Source organism: Thunnus maccoyii, chromosome 18 (genome assembly GCF_910596095.1).
Source record: "Thunnus maccoyii chromosome 18, fThuMac1.1, whole genome shotgun sequence".
In the NCBI taxonomy this organism is placed as follows: Eukaryota; Metazoa; Chordata; class Actinopteri; order Scombriformes; family Scombridae; genus Thunnus; species Thunnus maccoyii.
In genome coordinates, this window is record NC_056550.1 from 23,361,509 (window position 1) to 23,371,778 (window position 10,270).

Sequence of the window (10,270 nt, forward strand, 5' to 3'; positions counted from 1 at the left end):
TTTTGGCACAAATATTTGTTCCTCTTTGCTGTTAGTTTTTGATGTTACTTCAAATAGTCAAAATATCCAATATCTTACTCTTCTGACATGCCTATTGTTGACTAGCGTAACATCCAGCAGCACTCTCACTTCTCATAATTTATCTCTCTTTAATCTCTTTAATCTCTTATCTCCTTTGTGTCATCTCTCATATCTTATCTCTCATATCTTATCACATCTCTCTAATGTCTCATGTCTCATCACTCATATAACCTCTAATAACTCGCCATCTTTCATATCTAATCTAAAGTCTAATATCGAATCTAATCTCACACATGTTAAATCTCGTGTCTCATCACATCATGTATTAACTCACGCTGTATGATTCAAAGCCATAGAATTGCATTTAAATCCCTGTCATGTTTTTTTTTTGCTAAATATTCATTCATAAAAATCCAATATCTTTAACAGAGCTTGTTAAATTCCCTCATTTACAGCCTATATCTCAGGCAGCCACCTCAAGACCGGAGGAAAGTCTCAGTGAAGTTGACAGCCAGACGGGGGATAAAGTTAGTTTTCTCCTCTTTAAAAGAATCCAGGCAAGAGTCACTAGTTGCAGTAATGCAGTAATGAGCAATCCATTACCTTTGGTCAGCTCATTAGAGTCGAACTAACTCTGATGTAGACCTCAGCTTTCATCTGGCTGCTTGTTTAGAGTATAGTCAGTGTCAGGGGAGCTGGAGTGTTACTGCATGGTGAGCGGTGGTGGTAATTGACTGCGTTCATGTGTCTGTATTCTTGCGCACATGTGCACGGCTGATGGAGTGAATTACTCTATGTGCAATGAAGAGAATGACAAAGTGTGCGTCTCTGCGAGCGTGTGTTTATTTTTCAAGATGTTTGATCCATCATGTTCAATTGAAACCCCTAAAACCGGCACCCATCCGTTCCCCAACACATAGGAAAATAAACCTTGAAAAATAAGAAAATCTTTCCCTTTCCTCCCGGGGCATTTACATTTTCCACTGACCCACGTCGGAGCGGACCGGGCTCGAGTCAAACCTCTTCCTCCCTTCACAGCAGCAACACATCCCCATGCCCTAAATCACAACCCTTGCCCTTGACGGCGTGCGATGGTGCTGAAAACTTCTTTCCCAGCATGTGATTGTGACGGATTAGCCGGTGCATAAATCATATGAAAAACGAAAGAAAGCTGTCTGGGAATAAAACGGGCGACCCAGGGGAAATGTGTAGTAGAGAACGGGGGTGTGCGCCTCAAGGGCTGCAGTGAAAACCCCCTGATGAAATGACCCCGTTTTTCAATTTCAGAAAAAAATCACAGACGATAAATTAACTCAAACCAATCTTTTAAAATGACCACCTCCCCCAACACTTCTTTATCTAGCTGGCTAATTCATGATGCTCCCAATAATCATAAAAATGAGATATACATCCAGGGCAAAGGTCAGCGTTACATCATCGTAGTCATAAAGGGATTCTTTGACTGTTTGGCCTTTTTCTATAAATTCTGTCAGGACCACAGTGAAAGATACGGAGATATATCCTCCGCAGTGTTGAGATTAGGGGACTGTAAGTCAACATAGCCCCTCATTTGACACTTAAGAGAATTGTTGCAATGTTACTGAAAAGAAAAAAAATTATAATAAATCATCCTGCTTTTGCGAGAGTGTGATTGAGACCCTGCAGTCTCTCACACACCGAGACTGTTTCCTGTTAGTTCGGTGGTTGAGTTTAAGTTTGTATGTGAGAGACAGAGAGATGAAGGGATAGATAGTGTTTGTGTGTGTGTGTGTGTGTGTGTGTGTGCTCGCAAGCATTCCTAGAGATATTAGTGAAACTCTAGTGAGACTATTATGAGAGTGAGTGGGAGCAGCAGGGGTGCTGATTGGCTAAACCGATGCAGAGAATTGAAGCAGGCTGTTTCTTTAGGGATCAATTCATTCCCTCCTAGTCCCCGGACCGGGCACGAAACACATGGAAACAATAAAAACCTGAGAGTCAAACGGTATTGCTGAACAAAATACACGGACTCCATGCAGGGAGATGCACAGAGAGATCACAGGGGAGGGAAAGAAGTCTATTACGTTCAAAACGGTAGGATTGTCTTTCACAGATATCACAGCAACAATCGAGTCTATTCTCCTTATCTATCAAGGGAAATAAGATGAAGGGGTTTGTGTGGGGTCAGTGAAAGCATGACAGCTTCCATTAGATGGGTGAGCCAATAATATATCACCTTATACACAGAATCAGCCAATAAAATGTTAACCCTTAAGAAGAAGGACGTTTATTTTATATGAAAAGAAGAATGTAATCCTGCTCTCTAAGTAGCTGGTTAAAGGGTGCTGTAATAAAACTAAAAGCACAACGTACTTCAAGCATTATATATGATTTTGCATGCAAAACATGCAACTAATAAAAATTCTGTAGGGGAATTCGGTACATTACTTCACAGAAAAGCTGCAGTGCATTTTCCCTTCCGCCTTTCAACAGTTACCAAAACGTATAAATATAAAGCTTTTCATTGCTCCATATGGTAAACAGTTCAACCAGAGTGTTTTTGCAGAGTCTAATCAGGCTGATGTATAGTTTATCTTATCCTGCTTAAACGGAGCTTGCCTTTGTCACAAATGGTGTCCTAATGCTGTCAGGGCAAGAACAGAGAGACATAAAGTTTATTTTACAGGGAGTTGCCGGTACCACCCGTCTGACAAGAGAAAGGCATCCATCAAATCCACCTCCCACGCTCATTTGCGACGTTGCACTCGGCTTATACGGAGCAGCAGAAGAAGGTGTAGATGAGAGGAGAGCTACGGCACTTTATCCGTGACTGATGTAAACCTGCTCCCCGGTGTGGAGGGAGCTACTGGTCCAGGCTGACAGCTTGTAGTTAACACAGGTATCGTCTCTCAGAGATCAAACGCAGCAGAGGTGAATGGGGAGCGCCTCCCTGCCATGACATGGTATTATACAGCTGACAAAAGGACCACACTTAACCTTAGCCCTGAGGGCTTTAAAGAGACAATGGTCTTGGGGTCACAGAGAGCCCTGCCATCATTTTTATATATTTTACTTGTGCTGTAAGGAATTCCTGCACCAACATTAAAGATAACACGACAGCGGTAGAGTTTTACACATTTAAAGTAAACATTTAAAGCACCACAAATGAAATTACATTCGCTTTATGGGGGTGGCGGCAGATATTTCAGAGATGAATATCTTAAAAACTGGAGAAGTAAAACAAAAATTATCTGCATACCACTATGGCTAAGTGGAAAAATGTGTTGTTTTTTTTCTTGTAACGTGGTTAACTGATCCATTCAATATCTTTGTATACCCATGTGAAAACGTTTTTAAAAATGCTTTGTGTATCATATTGTGAAATCTTTGTATTCGTTTCGGTTCACATCAACTTTGGCTACCACCACCTGCAGGTTTGCAAAGAGAGCTCTAGCCTCGGCCTCTCAGTCTCACATCAAGGAAGTCTACTGTATTTTATCCAGTCTTATGGACTTGTTGCCTGGCATTCAAACCTGCAAGATGCGTGTGTATATGTGTGTTTGGGACCAGGTATTGTTTGTACAACAGAGAGAAAGAAATAGATATTCTACAGTAAGCTCATTGAGACAAATTCATGACTATTTGGGGAAACAGAGGGCAGCAGCGGAGTGAGGATGATAAGTTGGTACGTGCCTTAATCCATTGCCCAGCTGCAGGTCGGCTGCTATTGCAGGAGAAGATTTCGATCGATGGCAGCACCCTGGATTAAATTACAAATTGAGTTTATCGGGGCTGCTCTTCCCCTCTTTATTTCTGCAGTGTCCCCCAGCGAGGCTCCACAGCAGGCTATTTACGGTGCCCTCTTCCTGGGTAAGTTAATAACGTGAGCCCAGCCTGGACGCAGTTCCAGACACACACACACACACGCCTGCCTTGAGTCATTTGGGCTGGAATTGCTCAGACACACCCAATCAATCATGAAGTGGGAAGGGGTCATCCCCAGAGCAGCCCCACCCCTGCACCTCATGGCCTCTCACACTGATCAATACCAGGCATTATTCTGATCATAATTGCGTTAGATTTTTCACAGTGTGCAGCAAAACGCCATCCCCCTGGACCTACTTACTGGCAAGAGCTTTAATACGCTATTGTTGATTCATGTATTTGGCTAAATTGCCTTATTGACCGTGCTCATTGACTTTTTATTAATGGATTCAGTCTGTTGCACTTTTGGTCAACAACACTCTCCACAATCAAAACGTCTAGTGATTATGAAAATGAGGGATGTGAGTGAACCTGAGGGGGCTTTGAACAAAGCCGAAGTTCAATAAGACTCACTGACTTAAGCCTGCAGGTGACCCAGTACAAGCTGCTCCGGGATCTGAAGTAAACAAACCATACGTCAACGTCACCACATGAACACACACACACATAAAAGTGTTTTGTGGTGTATCTCCATTGTCTTCTGGCAGTTAGTATTTGAAGACAATGGGACATGCATGCACAGACGCAGTGTTAGTGTAATGTATTGTAGATTTCACTGATTTGAAGCTCAGAAGTTGGTGATGTTGGCAGTAAATGCGTGAGAAATAAATCACTTACTGTCATACTGCCAGGATTGTTGGGTGTAATAATGAAATCTTGGCTCGTTGTCATCGCTCTCAATCTGATATTAAAGTATTTTTTTGTAAACCTGTGCTCATAACTGGATGGTAGTAGGTTCGGCTAATAGCTGTGTGATGTGTATTTAGGTTATGCGTGGGTGAGGTCCATTGGGTGAATATTGTGCGGCTCACTGGGGGCTACATACTGCAGCTGTTTATGGGCTCCACCGCAGGAGTTTAATGAGGGAGATGCAGTCAGGGTAATTACACTAAAGGTCATGTTTCCCCCATCATCAGAGTAAAAGGTATGGAGGGAAGGAGCAGCAGCGGGAGTGGAGGTCAGGCATGAGTTGGTGGTGTTTGGCAGACAAGGATAAAAAAAAAGCCAGTCGAAGCAGCCAATTTAACGACCTTTCTGCACAAAGCAGAACCACAGCCGACCCACGGGTTTCATGAGTTAACCCAGTTGCACCCTTTTCTTCCTTTTCCCCCCGCCAACGCCCACGCTGCCTCTAGACAGGCCTGGAAATCACATGACAAGACAGGGTCCTCACTGCCTGAGAGGATGTCTGGGGGCTGAAACCACATCAGCACGCCACAGAGTGGTGGTGAGCACCACTCTGATCACAAACACAAAGTGAAGAAAAGGCGCAATGACAGCGTGAGAGAGAGATACAGCATGAAGAGGCCGGTTTGTCCGAGAAATCTGGACTGCGGTTTCTCTGTGTGCAACAAACAGACGGGTATTTTTGCTGTTACAAACAAGTGTAGAGAGGCCTCTGGGAGGCTTGTGGTTATAGTCTATAGATTATAGGACTGGACATGCATTATTGTAAGGAAAACACAGACATTCAGAGGTCATGCACTTGTCAGTCTGTTTTTTTTTTGTTGTTTTTTTTCACTGTGGAAGCCATCAGGAGACATTTTCATACCAGTGATTTGGACAGACACATTTCACAATTCTTGTGTCCATATATCAGCTTGCTGGTTTATTTCAACCTGATGTATTTCCCATAAATGTGGCCACTGTGGCTCTATGTGTTTCATGCTGCTTTGCACTGGCCAGCTCCATTATAGAGATTCAAGTAACGAGGACTTGCACAAAACGACGTATATCAGGGAAAACTGTCCGATCCTCCAACACCTTTCAAATAAACTTGATTTTAAATGAATCATTTCAAACATTTGTCTCAGACTGAAAGTAAACACAGAAACTAGCCACCTGGAGCAGCTATTATGGCACACTGCAGGACCGTCAGGAAAGACAATGTACAGTACTTTAGAGAAACTACTGGTGTTCCTGCGGTCAGTGATCTCTTGCCGAGTGAAGAGGAAGAGCTTGATACCAGAATATCTACTAGTGTCCCCTGAGTAATCCCAGCTCCCAGCTGTATAACTGAAATAAACCGAAATGATCTTATGAGGTCTCTGAGATGTGCTAAACATTGTTTACTAGATGATCTTATAAATTGGCATGACATGAAGGGAGATGTTTCCCATAAATTTTGAAACTCCTACTGATATGTCAGGCTTTTAGCCCGCTTGTTGATTCTTTGTAAAAGGGAAATTCCAGTTTCATGCAACTTGGGTCGTTCATCATTCCTATTGGTTATAATAGCATTGTATTCAATGATTATCATTATCAATTGCTGATATCTGGGAAAAACAGCAATATCACTAAATCAGATTTTAACAAAATGTATTTGAAGAGAAAACAAAAGCAAATAGTAGAATTTTGACCTAAACTGTCCATCGTAAACATCCATCACAGTTTACTTCACCTTTTTAGTTCAACTTTGACCTTCTATATCTGCTGTTTTGTGCACTCTTGTGTTGACCTCTTGTGTTTTTTGCCCTGTTGTATCAATGTCACTGTGTTAAAAGATCGTAAAATTACTTTGGTGATCACAATATGATCATAAAGGAAATAAATGAACTATGAAAATAAAAACCAAGTCGTAATTTAACAGGTTTTAATTGTGAAGCACTTTGTAACTTTTGTTTAGAAAAGTGATATATACATAAATCCGTACGTACTTACAGTGTACAGAATTTGATTAAACTATTTCTAACGAGGCATGCCTGCACTTCATTACGCAAGCACTGAATCAGTCGATTAAAGTAGGAGCTGTACTGTAAACATGTAACGATAAATCTCTCCGGTCTGAGCTGTGAATTCTCCATCATTCGCCACAATCTCCTTGTCATGTGCAGAAAAACTCTTATGTCATCACCATCAATGCGCTCTGGGACTGTGAACTTCATGTTTCAGGTCGGTGAGGTCTGAGGTAGTGGGAGAAGCGAGGGGGTGGACGGATGACAGGATGATCTGTAAGTGACGGGGGGGGAGAGAAGACCGACAGTCTCCTCAGTTCAACCACAGTCACAGCCACAGTCTGCTATGTTGTCAAAGAACATAAAGACGGGTCACGGGTCAAATGTGGACACATTATGAGAGCAACCTGGAGATTTCTTAAATCAATAAGCCACTCTCCTATCACATACTTTGATGTTTATCTTGGAAACTCACCATGGAAACCAATAACACAGCGCTCTGTGTAATTGCATGAGAAAACTCTGCTGATGGCAGATTATTTAGAAGGGAGAGAGGAGGGGACATCGGAGGTGATAGGGTGGAGGTGGAGGCAGACAAATTGAGCAGCAATTACAGTAATCATCATTACAGATTTTTGTGTTTCATCTGACTAAGAATGACTAAACCTTTCTATTATGCAGCCTGGAACCAGGTGAAATTGATACATTTGTCAGCCCACCAGGGAGAGAAAGAGGAAGAAGAAGGAGGAGAAAAGCAAGAACAGGGACACTTCTTATCCCAAGACAAACATCCTATCTTCTATCTTTGTCAGGCGGGACTCAAAAAATTTGAATTCTGCATATAAAGACATGATCATACCTGATCCACCACTATAATCATCCCTGTATGTGTCTTGTGAATGGAGATCATGACAAACACACACAAACATGAGTCAGTCTCTACCAACAGATAACGAGAGAGAGTCTCAGAGTCTGGGGTTTCCACCTCTGTATTTTCATGCAAATTATAGTGATTAAACAAGCTGAATGAGAGCTTCAAACTACAAAACAGCATTTCATAAACATTATTTATAAAAATTTATGAGGCAGAAAATGTTTTTTTGTAAAAGACATTTACAGGGAAATGCCAAACGTATGATGAAGGCTGAGCACAATCAGTCCAACAAATCGTTTTGTCGATGGAAATTTGCTCAGAATTTGGCTTCAGACTACAAACATTTGACATGTTTGTAAAAAAAGTTGTGTCTAAAAGTGTATTAAGAGGAGGAAGGTTGTCTCACACATGTTGCATCATCGTTTGTTGGCGGTGCTGAAACTAACAATTTGTGTTTAGTGCCTGAGGACTTGAAAATGAGATCTCAAGGTTAAATTTTGAAATAAATAAAATTAAAAAATGTGCTGCTATGGCAACAACTAAATGTTGCATCCAGCTTAGTGAATCTGCACAGAGGATATTTCCCAATAATACACAATAGTATTAATCTCAGTTTAATATTATAACAGTTTGATTAAGTGGACAATTAAAGGGACTGTTTTTCCCATGTGGACTGTTTTGTTGTTGTGCATTCATGAAACAATGTAAGTACCCATTATTTACCCGCAAAGAACATTTCCTATTAGATTTTAAGGTTTTATCGAGTTTTACCCATTTCTAGAGGGTTAATTGGTATGATGTATTAGCTATTAGTCGATCCACTGCCATGATTCTTCATTTTTTTAGTTCAAATGTTGTTAAAATGCATATCTTACCTTTGTCATTATTCAACTCTGTTAGATTGGTGTAGTTTTAGTGAATACATTTGGTATGAAGAATAAGGGTCACTGTGTTTCACCACCCATTGCTACAATTTACTAGTATGCATCATGTAAAACTATAACTTCTTAATTATTCTTATGTTCTGTATAGAAATGCTGATGTTTTCCCATATATGTTCTATCCACAGACCACACACACAAACACATACTCGCAAATTACAACAAATACATCCCAAATGCTTACATATGGACACAGACTGAGCTGGGCATCATTTGAAATAAACCATTTGAAAGATGGCGCCTGATTTTCTTTTTAGCTATAATAGGCTTTTTGTTTAAAGGGGACAGGTCTACATCTTTAATCTGGAGCTCTACTGGGATATCTTTACATGATTTACAGTACAATAAAACGTCTTATTATCTTTATACTGATCCTTTATACAGCCCCTCGGTTCAGCTTCTGTCTGAAAAAGGCCATTTAATCTCCTGTTTCTTTAAGGCTTCCTTCTCAAATACATCTGTACATGTTCTAGCCAGAATCTGATATGAAATACGAGTGGACAATGAAAACAACACATGGAAAAACCTTAGCAACAAAGACTACAGACCAGACGGACACTTTTGGGGATGTGCAACGAGCCAACGTTAGCTGGTTGCCAAGGTAGGAAAAAAAATGTGGTGAACAAAGCGTCCAGAGCAGGCTTTTGCCTTGCAGGGAGCATTTCTACATATGTTAACCTCAAGTTTTAACATAGTTATCTAACATCATAACAGTATATAAATAACAGAAAATCAGAAAAAGCATAATATATCCCCTTTAACTGGAGTGAATGTCCGTATCGGCCACCTCAACCAGCCGAATTTAGAGTGGAAGTCTTAACCTGCGCAATAATAACTGTACTATTTAATGCTAAAAGGGACAAAGAGCAGCGATAGAAGCACACATATAAAGTCCTTAACAAATCTTAAAGTTAATGTTTTTGTACTAAACACAGCCTCTCACATTAGTGCCTACAATGATCTAATTGGACCTCGTACATTACATTAAACACATGAGGTGAGACGCTGGCACACACGTCTTAACAAGGTCACGCTCCAGCGAATCCCCCCCCTCACCATCCACTCCTCGCCACACACCCTTACCCTGATGTGGAAAAGCTCACCCACTCGTCCACATAAGGATACACTTATACTGCGATGCACAGACACATACACACAAGAGCACCAAGTTCTGGAGGGAATCGATGTTAGTATAATATTACAGTAAAACATTGCATTGATATGTTAATATGATAGGATGGATTATGCAGTTATGTTGACATTTTCTTGACTAATAGAAGTTGACCTGACTGCTATGTGATATAGGAGATGGAAAGAGCTTTGCAGTGTCTGAAAGGATTTGAATTTCATCAACTAATCACATCACTGCTTTTTACTTTGAGTATATTTGGTATTGATATTGTGCTGCCTGAGATATAATTTTCAGAGAATGTTAAAGGACAAGTTCACAGTTTTTTTTAAGTTTGTCCTAAAACAACAGTCAGGTGCCCATATGAACACTGAAACAGGTTTTGCATGCTGTGATTATATTCCCGTTCATACTGACCATTAGAAGATTCCCTCCAAACGTGTTTACTATGTAAATGATGGGGGCAAAAACAACAACAACAACAACAAAAACAGCAACCAAAAACTATATTTTTAGAAAAATGTATTTAAAAGTTTGTCTGAAGTTAATATGAGGCTTCAGCCATGTAGTTAGTCAAATAAAGTGGATATCTTCCACAGTTAGTCTTTTCAAGTCTTCTAAGGCACCTTTTCCCCTCCTTTAGATCATACAGATCTTCGAAAGGTGC

The 10,270-nt window shown here is 40.7% G+C and overlaps 1 long non-coding RNA gene across 1 annotated transcript; it reads left to right on the plus strand.

Annotated features, from left to right (window-relative positions):
* The first annotated feature begins 927 nt into the window (after window positions 1-927).
* LOC121883498 lies at window positions 928-8,692 on the plus strand. Its single transcript, XR_006092226.1, has 3 exons — window positions 928-2,094; window positions 2,687-3,870; window positions 7,341-8,692. It is a non-coding gene; the product is annotated as an uncharacterized LOC121883498 (long non-coding RNA).
* Window positions 8,693-10,270: the final 1,578 nt, after the last annotated feature.